This window comes from Centroberyx gerrardi, chromosome 5 (assembly GCF_048128805.1).
Source record: "Centroberyx gerrardi isolate f3 chromosome 5, fCenGer3.hap1.cur.20231027, whole genome shotgun sequence".
In the NCBI taxonomy this organism is placed as follows: domain Eukaryota; kingdom Metazoa; phylum Chordata; class Actinopteri; order Beryciformes; family Berycidae; genus Centroberyx; species Centroberyx gerrardi.
The window spans coordinates 1645956-1667643 of record NC_136001.1 but is presented as its reverse complement, the minus strand read 5'-3'; the positions used below and the strand labels follow the sequence as shown (position 1 = coordinate 1667643).

The 21688-nt window shown below is 39.3% G+C and overlaps 2 long non-coding RNA genes across 2 annotated transcripts; both read left to right on the top strand.

The window, feature by feature from the left end:
• The first annotated feature begins 4610 nt into the window (after positions 1 to 4610).
• LOC139908738 (uncharacterized) lies at positions 4611 to 8363 on the top strand. Its single transcript, XR_011784491.1, has 3 exons — positions 4611 to 4719; positions 7848 to 7963; positions 8305 to 8363. It is a non-coding gene; the product is annotated as an uncharacterized LOC139908738 (long non-coding RNA).
• Positions 8364 to 14745: 6382 nt separating this feature from the next.
• Positions 14746 to 15861, top strand: LOC139928722 (uncharacterized). Its single transcript, XR_011785383.2, has 3 exons — positions 14746 to 14831; positions 15240 to 15368; positions 15767 to 15861. It is a non-coding gene; the product is annotated as an uncharacterized LOC139928722 (long non-coding RNA).
• Positions 15862 to 21688: the final 5827 nt, after the last annotated feature.

Here is a 21688-nt window from a genome sequence, read left to right as displayed (position 1 = left end):
CTTAAGGTGAGTTTTCTCTCGCGCTTTGCGCGCTCCGTTTGAACACTTGCAGATCCGTTTACCTCTTCTTCAGCCATACTAACAGGCTACACAATACAGTTCATCACAAACACTGCTTCAGCTTCTTTAATGACTACATCAATCCCGTAATCCATTGATTAATTAACATACGATTATTTCCGTTAACGCTTCCAATACTAGTCGCACGTTTGAAAGTTTTTCAACTGTATTATGGCTTCCTTCTAAAGGTCCATTAAGCCATATTTCTATCGCCAAGAAACGTACACAACAAGGTTACGAAGTTACGTTCGTTCCTCAGGTTACTCACGGTTTGGTGTCCAGCGGTAGTCCAATTGATGAATAGATAGAAAGGCAACGTGTGTGTGTTTGTGTGTGTGTGTGTGTGTCAAACTACGCTATAGTGACCAAAACAGGATATGCCGCGGCAACCCAAAGTACAAAAAAAACTTAAACTTTCACTTTGAACACGTAACTTAGCTTAAAACCCGTTGAAAAACTATTTCGGCTCTTGGCGTCCTGAAGCCGCATGCACTGTGCACAGCCGGTACTAATGACCATGACGCCATCAACGGATGCTAATTTATCAACTATTCAATGCCGAGGTTGGCCACATGGGGCACATATACCAACCACACAGTCTAACAGAATACTTCTTTATTTGGCTCCTACATGGTGCTTTATTACATTTCAGTCATTGAAATGTAATAAAGCACCATATAAGTGTAGACAGTGTGTGGGATTATATAAGTTTTTCCCTTTACACACCCATGTAATTAAATGTGAAACCAATAAGTAACCACAACACTGACTGTTCATACAGAATAAAATTATTTTATTTTAGAAAAGGCATAAAAAAGGCACATGTAAAAACATAACACTGCTGCAGGACCATAATGGGGTGCTGTTATGTTACAAAATCTACATCTGTGAGTGTACACAGGGGAGTGTTCCACTGTAGCAGTTACTGCAGTGTAGTAAAGTAGTGCAGTATCAATCACCAAAATGATTTATAATTTGATGTTTTCAGTTATCTGTTATGTATTCGTGGAAAACACCCAACTACAACCTGACCTCATGCCAGATAACCAAAACAACAACAGAAGACACTAAGTATTCAAATGAAATATATTGACAGTATGTGTACCCTCTTCTCAGTGTCTAGCCTACAGATCCTTTGTCAGCTAGTGCTGGGGCTTTCTAGGTCACAGGGTCAGAGTAGTGATACCAGTGTGTGGTGCTGTGCATATGCTGTGAGCTCCATGATGCTGCCAGCTACGTCGGGTTCAGACTGCCTCATGATTGAACCGAGACAAGTGGCTGCAATGACGTCCTCCTTGGCTGGCTTGTAAGACTGGGCACACAGGTCTTCTGGGATGGGGCTCTTCAAAACCTGGCTCACATAAGGTGCAGGGTCCTGGAAGACTTAGATGAGGTCCATCAACTCATCGATGTAATCTGTGGAGTAACAGAAACACAGAAGTCATCAATTGTTCCATTACAAAAGAATATACATTGCATACTAGTGGGGCCTGACACTGGCAAGTAGCAAAATGTGCAATTTTGATTCATAAATTATTTTAAACTATAGTTTATACTTTGTTATAACATTTGCATATTTATTTTTATGACTGTCTGAGATGTGCTGGCCTCATAGCAGGGAATAGCAATGTTTAATGCAACCAATTATCTCAAATATTTTTTAGGATATTGCATCATGAGTAATACCTACGCCTTACAATATACTGCAATCCAGTAACATTACCACAAACAACAGCCTCAATAATTACTATGTAGTTGATTCTATACACAGTCTCAAGAGAAATAGGACATTACAACCTCGAGAAAGGTAGCATTTATTGTAGTCTCATTGTTCAGGTTTTCTAATTATTTTTTGCCACAACCCCAGCTGATTACAAGACTAGAGTTACCAGACTAGATGCAAAGACAGAACGTGAAATATTAAATCTCATCAGCCAGTAACTCCTTTCCATTCATTTGGCGTTAGAAGTAAAATGTTTGCGGTGACCAGAGTCCCCGATAAACAAAGTACTGTTCGAGTTTTGCCACGTTACAGGTGCGGCTGTCTAGTAAGAGATGTGTCCACAAAGTGAGCCAGAGGAGCTGGAGCTAACGCTAACGCTAACGCTAACGCCAACGCCAACGCTAGATTAGCACGCCGCTAACGGCACTAGCCCCTAACCTCGATCATAGTACGTTTGTCCTTTCGGGACCTGGTTAACTAGACGACTGTTAACTGTTGTCGTTGTGGCCAACAGGCTTCCTCGTATTCACAGGCCCGCATCAAACTCCGTCTCATGGACTGGAGCTAAATCACTACCCGATGCTAATCGGACTGAAATACCATAAACTACCGTGTCCATTTCTCATTCTCAAGCTATGTTAGCGGACACATCTCTCCAGACAAGGCAACTGATTTAGCAACAAAGCACCATAGACTGTATTAAAAAATAAACATGAAAACAATGTCGCAAACAAGCAAATGGAACATAACTTTACACACGTTAGCAAAGCGGGACATGTTGTCAAGCCCAGCTGACTGTACCCAACTATAAATATTATCACAAAGTGGCGACACTTACCGATTGCACATTTGCTGTTGGGCCACATCCAGTTGGGATAAATCCATCTTTCAGGAGCAGTTTTGATGTAAATCCTGCTTTGTATTGACACTCATTTACGAAGCAGTCCGAGGTAAAGCGGTTAGCACAAACATGCAAATTTGGACTAAGTTTACTGTAGTCAGAACGTTATTGTAAAAACAATCTTTTTATCTTCCGATGCTGGGAGGCTATGTAGAGCTTTGTGTTCAGCCTTGAAGCCAACAACGGAACATTTAGCATGTTTTGCTCTTGCTTTTGATATCTTCTAAGCTGTAGTAGCGAAGTAAAACAATGGTGTCCGAAAGCACGCAGAGGGGAGTGGGAGTGGTTATCCACCTTGGAGGTCGGCATATGCAAATTGCTCCCCTTGGGACGTCACAAGGGGAGCCAAATCAAAACGGCTTGTAGATGCACATGTTTTCCCAGGAAGGAGAAAACTGAGATGCTAGTTGTTGGCCCAAAAACCCAACTGCCTCTTGTTGCGGACCTTACTCTAAACTTTGGGGATTGCTTAATTATCCAGAGTCCCACAGTTAAAAACCTTGGCGTTACTTTCGACTCAGCTCTCTCATTCAATGCTCACATTAAGGAAATCACTAAGATAGCATTCTTCCACCTTCGCAATATCTCGAAAATTCGCTCCCTGCTAAATACGACGGATGCTGAAACCTTAATACACACTTTTGTTTCATCAAGACTTGATTATTGTAATGTCTTACTCTCTGGCCTACCTAACTGCAGTATTAAAAAACTACAACTGGTGCAAAATGCTGCTACAATCCTAACCTCCCTTCACTGGCTCCCAATTCAAGCCAGATCTGACTTTAAGGTGCTTCTGTTAGCTTATAAATCGTTACATGGGCTTACACCATCATATCTATCCGACCTCATCATCCCTTATATTCCACCTCGTGCCCTCCGATCACAGGACGCTGGCTACCTTACTGTCCCTAGAATCAAGAAAAAATCAGCAGGCAGTAGAGCATTCTCCTACCGAGCTCCCTATCTCTGGAACCAGCTACCTCTTACAGTCAGGGAAGCTAATTCTGTCGAAATCTTCAAATCTAGACTCAAAACCTATCTTTTCTCGCAATCATACGACCTACCTTAGCACCATTGGCCTGGGCTATCCAGGGTCTAAGGCTGGGGTGCCGGGTAGGTTAGGCTATGTAGAATAGGTAGATTGTTTGTCTTGCTAAATCTGCTCCTGCCTACCTTGTGTTTTTCTCTATGTTTGTCCTACATAATTTTGTTCACCACTGATTGTGTTTAGTTAGATCTAGCTAGACACATTCTCTGTAAAGTCCTCTGAGACATGCTTGTGATAAAGGGCTATATAAATAAACTTGACTTGACTTGACTTGACTTGAAGGAGGCTGGGGCAACAATGCAGAGGCATTCACTTCTGACATTCTGTGGGTTGTTAGGTTGAAGGATGACTAAAGTATATGTGTATGGGCAAGGAAAAACGTGTTTATCATAATATGGGACCTTTAAATCTGTTAATTTATCGGTAATATTAATCTATTTACAAGCAACTAAAGCAGATGAATTAATTAGTTGACAGAATATGTTCTTTTCTGCAAATCTTTCGGGTCGAGTTGTGAAAAACACTGACGGAATATGGAATATGATTTGGCCATATTATAGTGATTTGACCGTGGGCCGCTAGAGAGAGTGAGAGAAGGTAGAGACTGCTATTGTAACCTCATGGCTATGATTTGACCACTGGACACATGGCCTCAAGTGTAAATTTGTTTTTATACAACAGTGTATAGAATAGCTATGACATGATTTTATAATTTAATCATATCTTGAATGTTACAGGACATGGTGAGGTGCCTCCATAATTCAGAGGAAAATCAAAGGTGTTTTAATCGATCCAAGAGGTATGAAATATTATAGGAAGTCAAGAAGCTGGTTCTTGTACATTTTTATTGTACATGAGGGGCATCCCCAGATAATTTATTTCCATGCCATTGTTCTTTTCAGCTTCAGATCCCGACACAATGTGGCAGGTACGGCATCATTGGAGAAGTCAAAAAGAGCCTGGATGTTCCTGAGGTGCTCATAAAATGTAAGATGGGTTCATAATTTGGGGATAAAAGTACATTTTGATGTTATTATAATTGTCCACTCTGGATGATAATGCACTACTTAAATTTAATGAAAGCAGATGGAGTTGTAAGGTTTGGAGTGGTGAATCAATAGGCGTTATGCCCAAGGGCGTAGCGGACACGGGGTACGCGGGGGACACGTCCCACGCAGTTCCCGTATCTGTCCCCTCTGTCCTCCGCACTTTATTCCAAAATTCAGCGCTAATTCCTACTCAGAATTCTCTCTCTCTCTCTCTCTTCTTAAGGGAAACAATAATACTTGTATGATAGTGGTTTGCACTTGTATTTGTCAATTTCATTCCTCCTTTCCCCCTCTGTTTTCTTTACAAATCGCACTCTGCTGCTGTTTGTAATATCATTAAGTCATTTCCATTAATAAGTGCGCTTACAGTATTTCTATAATAACTCAGTCCTATAGTCCTATAACTGCTTTAGGCCCGGATCTACTAAAGGTTTGCGCCACCGTAAATCGCATTGTGGGGGCTAAAACCTTGTTTTCTGATCTACTAAGACGGCCGTTTTTTGCGGTGTGGTCTAATTGCATATGCATTTGTGGGTGTACCAAGGCTGAGGCGCAAAATAAAGGGAGGGATTTATGGAAATTGGTAGTGGATGTGATTTATCAAGAGGCGGTGGCCGTTAACACCTACTGATTGCGCATGGCAAAGCATGTCTTATCATTTTGCGCATAGGATAGCTCTGCTGGAACTGTCTCTGGAACCGGTCTAAGATCAAAGTGACAGTCATCTACACAGCATAACATGCAGTCATTAGATCGCAGGGTTTAAACGACTTGAAAATGTACAATTTAAGCCTCATTGGCAGAGTAGCAGAATACGCACTCAATATTCAGACTATTACCTAAATATAAAAAAAAGAAAAGTTGCACGCTCTTCTCTGGAACGTGCAACTTTCTCTTTGCTGACACTAAGGAGAGGCGCAGAAACACGTTTGGGTGCTTCACTTATAGGCTAGATCATGGCCATGAATATTATGCTCAACAAATAAGACGGGCTGTAGACTTTAGTTTGTGTATATACTATGTTATGATGAATAGGCCTATAATACTATGAGTTATTTGAAATCTGTTGATTTATGTTTGTGAAAATCGAATGGGAGAGGATCTTTCAATAAATAATTAAAAAAAAATCATCTAACTCCTGAACAATCTGTCCCCCTCACTTCTGAAATTATGGCTACGCCCCTGGTTATGCCCAATTTACTTCCGCATTCTGTTAAAACAGATTTACTAGTTTCCGGTTCAGTTTTACTGGAAGCTTGTTGTTGTAGCAGCTACATGTGGATATGGCATTGTTTTATTCATGGCGTCTTCGGGAGCTGCCAAAGATGAGCATTTCCGATGTACATCATATATGCAGTTTGACCTCCAAGACTCCAAAACTGGATAAAGGGTTTAAGCTGTACGCTTCTTCATACATCTGTGACTATGAGGGTAGCTGTCTGCTAGGTAGCCGGCTAGTTATCTAGCTAGCTCACTACCTAACACTGTTGTTAAGAGAGTCTCACCCTAGCAAGTTTCTTATTAATGATTGCTGTATATGTAGATGCCTACATACCGTATTTCCTCTAATAGTGGCCTGTAGTCAATTAAAAGCCGGGTCTCCGATAATGGCCGGGGCCGTCGTCGACACGAACAAATAAAGGCCGGTCTCAAATACAGGCTGGGGGAAAAAACAAAGGAAACAAGACTAGGTCAAAACCTAGTATATAGCTGCACCGTGTCCGTCTCCTCTCTCCACCGCGCCCACGGCCCGCATTGATCCTCCCGATCCAAGCCCCGGACCCCCGCCGAAATCTCGGCCGGATCACCGGGAACACATCAGCGCCCAGGTTCAGTTAGCTTCAGTTAGCTTCAGCTTACATGCAAACAACGGTGGATACCGGTAAACTCCTGGTGCCTGTTTGTAACTGTAGTTTGTAGTAACGTACAAGTGCCACAAGATGGCTCGGCCGGCGGAAGTCTCTGGAGCATGCCGTCGTCGATTACCGTAATTATCGTAATGCATTGCAGTAACAAAAAAACGTCTACCTAACGTACCCCAACAGAAGCAGATCAGAAAACAAGGAGGCTTCGTACTAAAATATGAGCAAATATACTTATCAAACAGAGGGAATTAGAAATAAAGGCCTGTCTCTAATATAAGCCTGCTTCCAATAAAGGCCTGGTACCCTCTGCAGTTGAGGTAAATAAAGGCCCGGGCCACTATTAGAGGAAATACGGTAATCACGTTGTCATTTTATTTTCACCAGTGTCAAACAGAGACAGGCTGACTGGGGAAATCGGTATCAGGGCAGCTGTCACAGGGGGACCTGGTCATGATCCCTGATTAGCCTACTCCTGTTCTAAGAGGCTTGATAAATATATTATATTTATCTGGTTAATATCAGATCCCTGAACTGGAATTGGAACTGAAATTGAATGTGAACAGACTAGCAATCCCTACTTTCCCTCACTTTTCCCTCATAGACCTGTGACAGCTGCCCTGATACTGCTTTCGCCAGTCAGCCTGTCTGTTTGACACTGGTGAAAATAAAACAACAACGTGATTATGTAGGCATCTACATATATAGCAATCATTAATCAGAAACTTGCTGGGTGAGATTCTCTTAACAACAGTGTTAAGCAGTGAGCTAACTAAATAAGTAGCCGGCTAGCTAGTACACAGCTGCCCTCATAGTCGCAGATGTATGAAGAAGCGTACATCTTAAACTCTTTATCCAGTTTGGTCGTGAGAGTCTTGGAGGTCAACTTGCATATACGATATACATTGGAAATGCTCATATTTGGCAGCTTCCGAAGACACCGTGAATAAAACAATGCCATATCCACACGTAGCTGGTACAACAATGAGCTTTCAGTAAAGCAAAACTGAACCGGAAACTAGTAAATCCGTTTTAACAGAATGCGGAAGTAAGTTGGGCATAACCCCTATTTCACATGCCGAGCAGTGCCCCTGAGTGCTCTCATTTGTTGTTTTCTTTTGGGGCTATCAATCTAACCACATTTAAATTATGAAATAACAAAGGTTCTGCCTGCATTGTCATTGTGATTTTGTATTTTTCTCAGTATCATCTGCAACCTACTACGAAACAGTCAGAAGGAACTACACATCTGTGCTGCCTCAGAACCTGGGGGAGAGGGTGCAGCAGTCTCAGAAGAAGAAGGCTCGACAGAGGAGACGAGTAAATTGTAACATTCGATATATTTACATGCACACTAATTATTTTATTATATCTGGTTTAAAGCTTGGGTAGTAATCCCTCCATTCAGGAGAGGGATTACTAGCATTAGAGAAGGAACTCTATTAGAACATTAACATCTCCCCCCTCCCTCCCTGCCTAAACCAAATCCTGCCTCCAAATCTCCCGTGAACCATTCCTGATTGATTGAGGTGGTGAGCCAGTAAGCACAATACAATCAACAATAGATTAATAATAATCATAGATTATTCACCAATCATTTTTTTATTGTTGGATTTATACGTCATCGTCTGATTTTTGGTGTTTTGATTTTGTGCATGCAGGACCTGTAGTACGGTGGCCATTTTAGGACATCCTGAGCTGCCTTTGTCATTCGTAGATCTATTTGTCAAATTTAGGTGGACTTGTGTCAGGTTTAACTGTCTTTTGTAGACTTAGATGGAGTTGTATCGGGTTTAGATGATGGATTGGAAGTGCTTGATTGTAACGAGGGACTGCCCTCCATTGCAGACGAGCGCCATCTAAGTTTGACAAAGTACATCTAAAGGCCCATTCACATCTAGAACGATAACTATAAAGATAACTATAACTATAAAAAGATTTAAATCGTTATAAGTAAATAGAATGTATGTGTTCACACTACAACTGTAACTATAAAAACATCCAAAATGACAACTATAACTATATTCTTGGTTCCATCACAGAGCGATTTTTCTGGCGGTAGAGACAACGATAAAACATTTTCAACCAATCAAACTAAAGTTCTACAAAGAAGGGGTGGGAGAATTCAGTAGTTTATTTATTTGTATTTGTATACTTTATTATCCCTGTGGGGAAATAGTTCACTGCAGTGACGGCATTGCTTGCCAAGGAACTGGTTACAGAAGTCCAGAGGACCCCAGCGCTGTTTGACAAAGACCATGGCCTCTAAAAATGTTGAAAAGAAACGGGACATACCGGTCAGGATCGGAACAGCTCTTGGGATTAGCGGTAAGGCTGTTTACTGACCTGGAAGCTAGTTAACTCGCTAACTTTTGCTAGCATGATGCTAAGAAAATAGCATAATCTCTTGGCCAACCTGACCGCAAATGCGCTATTATCCTATGTTTCCAATATGACCGGGAGGGAACAACAGAGCCCTCCAGTATCCTGTTGAAACCCGTTCAGCCACGGTGAAGTTACAGGTGTTTCTCTCAACATGGGCTACAGGAGACTTTACTCTTTGATCCACAGTAGATGTGGTGTGCAGAGTCTCCTACTGGTAAAGAAATCAATAGCTTCACTTGGTGACCATTAGTACCATTAGCTCTCATATAAACAAAGCACAATAATTTCATGAAAGCGCCATAAAAGAGCATTATTATCTGCCATCTCCTGTGTCTTTTGCGGCAATGCATGAACCCAAATCCTTCGGCTCTGTCATTATTTACTTTAGAGAGCGAATAAAATAAAAGCACGTTGGTAAAGTCATCATGCTCCATTTTTTCTCTGAACATTTGGCGCTGATATCGTTGTAGTGTGAACACTTGAGCAACAGCATATCGTTATAGTTTATAGTTATCTTTATAGTTGTCGCTCTAAGTGTGAATGGGCCTTAAACCCGATACAACTCCAGCTAAGTCTACAAAAGACAGTTAAACCTGAAACATGTCCATCTATATCTGACAAAAGACAGCTAAACCTGACACAAGTCCACCTATAGGAGCTCTTTTCTGCCTGCCGCAATAAGACTGTACAACTCCTCCGGCTGGCTTGATCGGGGTGATCAGAGTCAGGCTGGGGGATGTTAAATCATACTGGACTGTTCTTACTGTATATAATGTTTCAGATGTCTATTTTATTCTATTGTCACTTTATTTTGTTGTTGTTTGTGATGTGAGCTGTTGTAACACCTTAATTTCCCCCCTGTCATTTTTGGTGTGCAGTGAGTAGAATATGGTCCTAATTTGACATGCAGCATGGAAAAAGCACCCTACATCAGCTGGCTGTCAGTCTGTCATTACTTTTGAACTTGTCACACACTATCCAAGAGAGAAAAAGTGTCCTCTGCCCATCCAAGTTTTTGACCAATAATAGATCAAAGTTTTCGTGAAATTGGCTAAAAATGCTGTTGAAGATGCTAGCCAACTGACATACTTGAGTGGAGTGTGGTTACCTAGCAACAACAAAGTGGTTTTCTGGCTTCACAAATCAAGAGGGTTTGCGCACTTTGCGTTTCTTAACATGCAAAGTGTGATCTAAATGTGATCCTACTTAAACAACTTTGGTACAGCTTTGGGAAATGATTGGCAACAATGTAGCTACACCACAGGATTTGTCATACATGGGCTAAAATGTACAGCATTTTTGACAATGATCTAACCTGTGGTTTGGTTTTCCTCTTTAGACGCTGTCAACAGCACATACAAAACAACACACACAAAAGTAATGGAGACCATGACAAAATACCTGAAGTATGGACCGGAGAGGATGGGTGGTGTGGCCCTAAGAAATGAAGACTCTCCCTTAAAGACCCACGCCAATTACAGTTTTTTTACAGGTTTTCCCATATTTGTCTCTTTTTAGTGTTGGTGTTAAACTGTTTAAAATTTTGTTTTAACAACATTCAGGCATTCACAGGGGGAAAAAAAGTCAGGATTTAGTTGTTGTATGTTTTCCCACATCCCATTTTTGCATTTTTTAATAAATGCCTGGAGTGGAACTTCTTTTTGCTTGTTTTGTTACAGTTTCATGTTTTACTGTTGTCGCCTGAGCAGTTCCTCCCTCTCCGAATAAAAAAAAAAAAAAAATTCTATATATATTCTAAAAAAGTGGTTTGTGTTTTCATTTTTCCAATAAATTTCTAAATCTACTTCTAAATCTAAATCTAAATCTACTTTCCTCAGACTAGACCTGGAAATTGAAGTGAGTTAATACCGTTTACTTTCCAAATAATTTCTATCTACTTTACACAGATTAGATCTGGAAAATAAAGTGAGTTAGTACTGTTTACTTTCCAAATAATTTCTATCTACTTTCCACAGACTAGACCTGGAAATTAAAGTGAGTTAATACTGTTTACTTTCCAAATAATTTCTATCTACTTTCCACAGATTAGACCTGGAAATTAAAGTGAGTTAGTACTTTCCAAATAATTTCTATCTACTTTCCACAGATTAGACCTGGAAATTAAAATTCTGGGTATGTTTCATTGTGTATTGTTCAAATAAAAAAAAAAATTCTGAATGTTTGGGTCCATTTTGAAAAATCATTATGTTTGTTTTGTCCAAGTTTATTGTCAATGCCCAATTTTTTACAATATTCCTCCAATATATTAAGACTTTGTCAGAGACCCTCCTTGGCTTTCGACAATAGCAGCAAATCATTTGCATAGAGAAGATGTGTCGCCTCTGTATCAAGAAGTGTAAGTCCTGGGGTTGTGGACACGTCAAGCCCTTCTGTCAGTTGATTAAAGTAAATATTGAATAAAGTTGGACTTAGGCTGCAACATTGTTTGACACCATGTCCTTGGGAAAAGAAATCTGTCCTCTGCTTGGCAACTTTAACTGCATTTTTACTTTTGATATAGATATTTTTAATTTAATCATGTACTTTCCCTCCTATCCCACTTTTTAAGAGTATATAAAATAATCCCTCATGCCAGATTGAATCGAATGCTTTTCTAAAATGTATAAAACAGGCAAATATTTTACCTTTATTTTGTTTAACATATTGTCCAATTAAGGTATTTAATGTGTATGATCTGTTGTATGGTGTTTTTGCTACAATCCAATTTGACATTCATTAATGGCTCTTCTGTCATTGAGATATGTTTGAATCCTTGAATTTAGAATTGAACAAAATAATCTTCCCAAATTGCTGTTGACAGATATTCCCCTGTAGTTATTTGGGTCAGCACTGTCTGTTGACTGTTTTTAAAGATGGGTGAAATAAGTCCTTCATTCCAGATATTTGGAATGTATCCAGAGGTCAAGACGATGTTGAATGATTTTAGAATTGCAGTTTGTAATTCCAATGCATTATATTTTAGCATCTCATTTCTTATGTTATCAATGCCACATGCTTTGTTGTGGTCTCTTTCCTCGCTCTTAAATGTTCTGTCCAGAATGTATTTGACCATCTACATGCTACTCAAATGCATGTGAGTGATGGGAACCTCTGCCTCTCGACCCAGATGGATGTCGGTTCTTGTTTTTGTCAGTGCGATGCAGATGTCGTACTTTCCCAGCAGAATAACCATCTCTAAAACCTTTCTAAATACTAACAAATAGAAGATGGACTTTTTGTGTCCAGCTCATTTTGTGGGTGCAAGACTATATCACAAGGCATCAATCAACCACGTTACATGGATCACACACAAAAAAAATAAATTTAAAAAATGGATGGATGGATACAAGTGAGACTCAAGTCAGTATGCCATCCTGTCTTTCTCTTTTTGTCAATCATAAATATACTCTAATAATACTGTAATAACGCAGAATTGCAATATAATGATCTCTGATAAAAACACATCAGTAACATTTTGTTCCTGATAGTTTATTTAATATTTTGAGCCAGCATCCTGGCTCAGTGGTCTAAGGCATAGGACCTTTGTCGCATGTCATCCTCCTCTCTCTTTCCCAATGTTTCCTGTCTCTCTACTTTAGCAAATACAGGCAAAAATTCCCCAAAACTAAATATCCACATCACAAAAAATATCCACTTTATTGATTTCCTTTTACATTACATAGCCTGTGGGCCCTAAATGATCTCTAATGCAAACACACACACACAAACACACACAAACGCACACAAGCCTGAGGCCAATCATTTTAGGATATATACTGCAGGTGGAGAGTCTGAGAGATCCAACTCAAATCCATCACCTAGACGGTCATCTCACCTGAAAGGAGCGACTACCAGCTGAAGGTGAGTTTAAATACTGAGGGTGATTTTATTTCTACTTTTCTCTTGCAGCTCTTTCCTCACTCTTAAAGGTTCTGTCCAGAATGTATTTGACCGTCTACATGTTGGGGATTTTCAGGTACAAGTTTGACATTAGGTGGTTGTTGTAAAATCCATTACAAGAGTTACTTTACCAGGCAGACTGCATGGCTAGTAAAGACTTTGGGACATAGCAGGATAAATGATGCAAGGATTAACTGATATGGGTTTTCAAATGAAGCTGCCAATAGCCAATATTTTTATTTATTTGTTATGTTTAAATTTGACCATTTTCATGGAGTAAATTTGACCATGATAATAATAATAACAATAATAATAATGAATCAGTGTTTCTCATAGAATTCAAGAATGAAAATGTAATCATTCAAACTGCATCATATCAGAGGTATATGACACTGACTGACTGAAAGGACAATATCAATCCTTTTTTTCCTATGACGGCATTGTGGAGTGAAGACTGCAACAATATTTGCAATAAAATTCACAGTGAATTAACACAACTGTAGCTACTGAACTCAAAGATGCAAAGCATCAAGTCTGATGGGCGTCATAGACTAGTGGCTCCTGATGTGAAATGGGCAAAATCAGGAATACCTTAAATATTCAGTCCAGAATTTGTAGGTGGAAAAAGAAAACTTTCCAAACATCCTGTCAGCCCTAAAAAATGTAAAACTGATGTTTAACTGACACATTCTGTTAGTTCCTGTATCATAAACTGAGTACATTTTAGAGACAAAACAAAAGTCTTGAAGACAGCAGTCGGGCGACAGTTTCAACAGGAAATCTTATTTAAGGATGAAAAGATTGGATCAGAGTTTTCTGAATTTGTTAATTCAGTCTTACACAATAGATGCACATAGAGACAAACTGAGACAAACTCAGAGATGCTGTGATATGCAAAACAAAAAAAATGGAAAAACCATGCCGGCAGAGTACACTGAACCGTTGCTCATAGATTCCTATCCAAACCATATTGTTTTAAATCACGGTGAGCCAAATCTCCTCTTCTATGGCTTTCAAATATTTTACTGTCCACACTCACAACAGACTGTAAAATGATGAGAATTAAAACTTGGTGGGATTGCTGGTGATGTAGCTGTCTGTCTGGATTCTGACTTGCTGTTTTGTTTTGGTAGAGGATGAAGACTCTGATTGTTTTCTTGCTCTTCGCTCTGTTTGCCGGGCTTAAAGCCAAGCCTCTTCATACAGGTGAGGATGCTCATGGTAAGCAAAAATGTGCTGTGTGTATGTGTTTGTGCATGGGCAATATACTTTACTAGTTAAATTGCAATTTAGGTAATATAATAAAGGTGAAGATGTTTCTAAATGGTTTCCCCAATCTTAAACCCAGATGAGGAGCATGGCAAGGAGGAGCATGGCAAAAAGGAGCATGGCAAGAAGGAGCATGGCAAGGAGGAGCATGGCAAGTGTTATGTGTGTGTGTGTGTGTGTGTGTGTGTGTGTGCTCGTCGGGGGGGGGGATCTTGACCTCTTTTGGAATTCTCTGTGTAACAACAGAACCAGGTCATCTGCATAGAGCATGATTCACTATCATGAAGAGTGAGATCAGGGCTAGCAGATTGTTCTAATGATGTTGCTAGGTCATTAATGTAAATGTTAAATAATGTTGGACTCAAAGTGCATCCCTGTCTCACTTCATGTCCCGGTTTAAAGAATTCTGTTCTGTGATTTCCAATTATTAAAGCACATTTGCTGTTTGAATAGTATGGACGTAATAATATTGGATGATAATTAATTAATATTGAATTTTTCTCTCTCGCTCACTCTCTCTTGCCAGGGCATCTGAAGTTCCAGGATGCATTTGAGTCTCTGTCGCCCGCCCACAAAAAAGCCATATCTGACTGGTTGCAGAAACATGTGAAAGGGAAAGGTGCTGCAGCTGGAGGTGCGTATAGATCCTTTTTTATGATGACACTGTTAAATCTGTTTTTTTTAAATAAATAATTAATTGTTTCATATAAATAGTTTTTATCAGCAAGATTCAGATATTTCTATGGTTTCTATGGACACTGTTTCTATGGATAATTTTAACCAGATTCTAATTGGAACATGAATTAGTCTGAATCTTGACTTGATAGCATATATTGCTCTTCTTGCCTTTTCACTCACAAATTCAATTTTCAAATTCACAAACTGAATAAAACACCTTGCTGAAATCAACAAAACATGCAAATATTTTCTGTCGGGTTGAATTTATGTTTTTTGCCAATTACATTGTGTAATGCATAGATATTCTCTCTCTCTCTCTCTCTCTCTCTCTCTCTCTCTTCTCTCTCTCTCTCTCATCTCACAGCACTGCCAGAACTGCCAGAGCATCTGCAGCATGCATTCATCTCGCTGTCACCCAAACACAAACAAGCCATATCTGCCTGGATGCACACACACACGAAACATGCGAAAGGAAAAGGCGCTGCAGCTGAAGGTCTGTAAAGATCTTTTAAATCTGTTGTTAAATATGTTTGGCGTTCATGGCTCTGCACCAAGCTGCTCATTACTCACCCAGCAGGCATGCTGAAGGTATAGCAGAGGTGCCATGCAAACACAACACAGCTAACACAATGCTCTCTATCTGTTTTTTTAAAGTAATAATCCGCACCATTTTTATAGAGAAAAGTCAGTTTTGTTACTTTCTGAGCTATTGTTGAGGTGCCCTTGATCAAAACATTTAATTGTGAACACACACACACACACACACACACACACACACGCAGGCTGTAAGCAGCTTGTCCAATGTCTATTAGGAGTGAAGAAGTTTCTAAATTATTTTTGTTTTCCTAGATGCCTAACTCAGTCCCATGTGTGATCTACGATTTGAACCAGATTCCCTGGAAACAAAACAGACCAGCATCTGACAGCGACCAGCGACCATCTCACTCAGCCGTCATCTCCATCATCTCTACCATAACCAATCATCAGCACCATCACCCCCCCCCAACACACACACCCACCCACTCACTCACCCCCTATACCCCCTCTCCCATTTCTCCTCCAACACTCAACTTCTTGTCAGTTTGTTTGGTGATCACAAGGCTTTTTAAGTCGATGGATGTGTTTGAAATAAACGCTCTATGAAAGTGTATACATGTCTTTCTGAGTGTAATCACTAAGCTAACAGTGGAACATACTGCACTCCAACAGAATGAATGAAGTCTGGTTTCCACTACGGGGCCAACCAGGGCTAACATATTAGCCGAGTTTCCACACAAACAGAGCTATCCAGGGTTTGCTTTTTAGCCTAGTTTCCACTTCAAGACAAACAGGACTAGCCAGGGTTTACTGACTAGCCTGATTTTCACTACAGAGGCAAACAGTTATCCAGGGCTTACTTTTAGGCAATGCTTTTCAGAACCTGGGTCAGGATCCATAGTTGGTCCAGAGATGCCCCCCAAATTATTATGGAGACATGGCTGATGCGGAAAATTATAATTTTATATGAAGCTACTGGGTATGTCATGTTGCCATAACACCACAGTAGCATTCCCAAGTCCTTCCAATGAATAACAGTCTGAAGAAAATACTGTAAGCTGGCTAGCAGGGTCTTCTCCTATAAATTAAACTAAATGTTTGTTAAATAACACACATATTAAGTGTGGAAGTCTTTGAGCATGGGGATGACTTTTAGGAGTACTACAATATATAAATTATAGTAAATTCTGCCCTCCAATGACATCAATGGGAGACATATTTTTCTCTAAAGCCAAATTGTACAATATAGTCTCTAATTGACTTCAATGCATGGATTAACTTTGTTTTGGAGTGACGATTAACCATGACCATTAAGAGAGGGCAAAAGCAACAAGTCTGTTAAGCGTTGATATGAAAATTGCTGGATTATTAACAGTGAAAGAAGTTATACAACCTACAACTGGAAATATGACTGAACTGCAAACGTCCTGCTGGACCAGTATAGGGCCCAAAGTGTATTTATACTGAAAGCACTGTGTTGATACGGTTTACAAAACATGTAATACAAGTTTCGTAAGTATTTCTCCAAAAGAGTGTCGTGTGAAAATTATATTGAAGGATAAATTAAGTAACTTTTATTGCAATCTAATATTTATCATTTATCAATCAATATTCAATGAGGACAAAATACCATTAAGAATATAAGGGTTCCCACGGTCATGTAAATCCTGTAATGGAATTTGATTTTCCAGGACTGAAATTAAAAATTGTAAAATATTATTACATTTTTGGAAAAGTCGTGAAATTTTAAATTATTCTAAGTATATCATTTTTGTAAACCTAAAAATAAAATGTACAGGCTAAAATGCAGTGTGCAAAGCGGTTGCTGTAAAAGCAATATTTTTTTGTCTTTATTGAAAGGTCGTAGTAGAGATTGACAGGAAAGAGAGAGGGGGATGACGCCCTCTCTCTTTCCTGTCTACCTGGGCTACCCGCTAAACAAATTTTAAATGTCATAGCATTTATATTGGTTGCTTTACATTACACTGCAGCAGTACAGTCCTGAAAATTTGGTATGATGTTATGGAAAATTTTGGAAATTTAATTGTAAAATTCATATTCAAACCTTTATTTCTCAAAGAAATCATTGAGGGTGGCCCTCATTTACAATGATGTTTAGATTACAATGATGGAAAAAAGAGACAAAGCAAACAGAAAAAGCCAAATGTTAAAAACAAGTGCATACAGATGAGGAAAGGTTTATGATCATGTTTCTAAAATGTCCAAAGGGCTCTACCAGTTGATCCACCGGGCACCCCTGTAGTGTGATAAGTATTGATGAGCATGTGATAATGATAATCAAATCAACATACACAATCATGAAGTGGAGTAACTATGTGTAGTGCATGAATGATGCCCAGCGGACAATGAACATACATGTGCCACAGACGGAGGTCCGGAGGGAGATGAGGCACGCAGAGTCCGGGAGGCTGTGAGGTTCAACGGCCCCGGTAGGTGATGAAGATCCAATGACGATTCGGGGTTGAACTCGGCAGGGCCGCAGCGGGCGGAGAGCGTAGCCAGGGAGCATAGGCTGCACTCTTGGCGAGTTGGACAGTGTGGTATGTGGGTCTCTCAACACGATCGCCAACCCAGCAGGTCCGATGGTTATTCAGAGTTGAATTCAGCGGGTTAGCTGAATAGCGGTGTTGCAGCAGGCAAGGGACACACACACTGAAGAGGCAGTTGTGTGTGTGTTCGTCAGGCAGATGCTGCAGCCACACTTCACCAGTTGAAAGATGAAGCAGGTTCTCCTCTTGGCTTGTGGCGCTGATGTTGAGGCAAACCATGGAGACAAAGTCTTAGAGAATGTGAAATCCGCAAGTGTCCATGTGGTTTTGTTATGATGAGAAAGGGAGTGTGTGTGTGGGCTGGTATGTCTAGTGTTACGGTGGGAAAAATCTCATTAAATATGCATAAAACATTCGTTTTGACTCCCAGATCTATCCAATGAAATTGACCATCATAACACTGACATTACTACATTCAGCGCACATTCCTGAGCATTTTGATATTAAACACTGCTATCTAAGCCCGATGTAAAGATGAAGAAATTGAATAGTATGAATAATTATTATATAAAACATCACAGTTACACACAAAATTAGAGATATACATTAGAGTCCACCACAATGTGATACCTAAGGTTTCATGAGTCTGTATCAAAGATTTCTCTGGCGCCTAGGGGTTTATCAGATACAAGTATATAGCTGTATCGTTGTCTTCATGGATATCTTCATAACCTGACCAGGGCCGGTTTTAGCCTGCTATATTAGGGTGGGCTGGTAGAAATAATAGGTGGGCAACTTGGGCGGTAGGTAGCCCAGAGGTTAGAGAAGCAGACTAGTAGTCTGAAGGTTGCCGGTTGGAATCCCTGGCCAGATGGCACAAAAATCTGGCAAAATGACAGGTGGCAACCGGAGGGTTGTCAGAGTCAAGATCAGATGCATAGTTGGGTCCAGAACCTCAATTCCGTGACCATTCTCTGGCTAAGATGTTTTTTGCCCCAATATTAAAAATATTGTGGTCACTGCCCTTTAAGAAAATTGTTGTTACTCCCCGGTCATCACACTCTTGTAATCCTGAGGTAAAAGTAAGTATCAAAATTTTCATGGTATTTTTATCATTATATGTTGCTATTTCCTTAACGTTCCCACCCAGTTAGGCAAAAATAAAATTAAAATTGAATCACATTTCATAATGTTAAATTATATTTGTTAATAAAGGCTAATCAAATTTCATATTTGCTAGCTTGATCACAATCGCTACCAGTTGCTAACTTTAGCTGTCACACACACACACACACACGCATACACGCACGCACACACAGCATTAATAGTGTGTGTTTGGTTCATATATATTCATATAACTACACAAGCGCACACTAACACACACACACACACACACACACACACACACACACACACACACAGCTAAAGTTAGTAACTTAGCAACTGGTCGTAAGCTAGCTTAGCTAGCTAGTGATTTTGATCACATTTTAACATTGTGCCAACCAACCCCATAAACTGTGCCAACCAACCCTGTGATGGGGCTGGTTGGCACAAATGCACAACATGACTTTAATCCCGAATCACCTAATTTTAGAAAACATTTGTGTATAGTATATACAAATTGTATGACATTATCAACATAAAGTACATGATTTAATTAGACTTTTTGGGAATTGCCTCTGTTGAAATAAGCACCAACACTGAAAAAAATAACTTGTAGGATTTACTTGATAAAATCTTTGTAACAATTTGCACTAGTACTTTTCAAGTAAATTTTACTGCCATAATATCAAGTACAACTCACTTGCCAGTATCAAGTAAAATGTACTTACCACTAAACTTAACATTTCTGAAGATATTAAGTAAATGTTACTTAATTATATTTAAGTTATAAGTTATATTTATTTAAACTAATTAAGTAAAGTAAATTTAATTTTTTCAGACAGGAATGTCGCTGTCATCAAAATATAAAGTAAATCTTATATATCTGTAATATTTACTGTTATGAAGTAAATAGTAAGTAGTAGATTTTATTATGTTTTTTTCTGTTTGACATTTTCAATTACTTAGTTGTATGAAGTTATATTACTCACTATAATTATGTAAATGTTGCTAATTTTCTTTTGATAAATGTTACCAAATAAATGTAATCATGCATTTAATATACTTTTATCACAAATCACACAACTAAAATACAATACAATTAAACTGTTTATTTTGTCAACAAACACCAATGAATCACCAACGTTCACATCACCTGGTAAAGTGTGGAAACAAGTACTTAAGGTGCATTCAGTAAAACCTCAGATCGTTTGGAACAACAACTGTGGAATTAACCTTGTACAATTCGACTATGTGGAATAGCTTTATATCAGAGCATTTCGTCGCTGAATGTTGGGGGGGGGGGGGGGGGGGGGCGGGGGCTACTGGAGCCCTTATTATAAACAAGTGAAATCTCAGCAGCCATAAATCTAACGTGGCATGACTGCCATTAATCAACAACACATGCATACCCCCACTGATATAGAATGGTCATTTTTGCTCTATTGAAAAAGTAAAGTATAACTGAATGCTCATTCAAGTGTCTGCTGTTCTGTAAAACAATTCAATCTCCATTCACCAACATGAACTTATCAAAAATATAAAATAAAAATATCACTGCTAATTATTTGATCCTACAGTATACACTGCATTTCAAAATGTTTTTTTTTTTACCCCAGGGGGCATAAAATATAGAAGGGCATATCACATGACAAAAACAACAGGATGATGAGATGAGGTTTTAACCTGACGGAGCTAGGTAGTATTGACATAACCTAAATTCTAAATAGCAATATTTTTAGAATTAGCAACATTAACAACCAATGTCACTTAACTGCTTGGTCCCAAATCCCACCCCTACCCAATGTTCTTATCTCCAAGTATTATACCTTATCAAAGTTAAAACAGTCAGTAAATATTGCAAAGATGTGTTTGTGTCAATATTGCCTTGCTCTTAAAGACAAATCCACTGCATCCAACACAGATCTGGAATGGTGCTTTTCAAATATTCAATTAAAACCTTACAGCACTCGGTGCAATTGCAACATTCAAACCGGAACTCTGGACTAGTGCACTTTAAGTATGCCATTAAAACCTTAATGCATTAAAACATTTTGATCAACAGCTAAAGGTGTTAACAGTTCTAGATAAAGAATAAAATGTTAACTTTTTCTTTACCCTTTATCTGTAATAAACATCAATGACAGAAAGTGCCTTAGTTGACACAAAATGGAAAACATTTCAGACAGACAACTTCCCACAACTAGTTAGCCAGGGCGAAGTTGAACTCAAAGGCAAGGTGCTAATTCTTGGCATTTCTACACAAGGTTTTTTTTCAAGTGCCTTACATACTATTGGGGCCAAGTGTTTATATTGAAAGGGATATTGATATTTACACTGGCACACAATACATTATCATTCCACTGCGATTATTTTTGCATCTACAAATTACTTTTGCATTAAACCATCTTACAAACAGCAATATAGTTTTCAAAGTCAACAAGTCCTGGCCATATTTGACCACATCCAACACAGTCTTTTGGAGAGTCAAAACTGAAGAAGGCCGCTGCAAGTCTGTGTGTCTGGACAGCGGAAGGTCCATATAGAGACAAGCTGCTGTATGTGAGCGGAGGGTCCAATGGAGCTGACTGTGTCTTTGCAAGTTGTTGTTACAGTCATTTGCAAGATGGAGAAGTGAGTTGGGGTGTACCAGCAGCCGAGATTG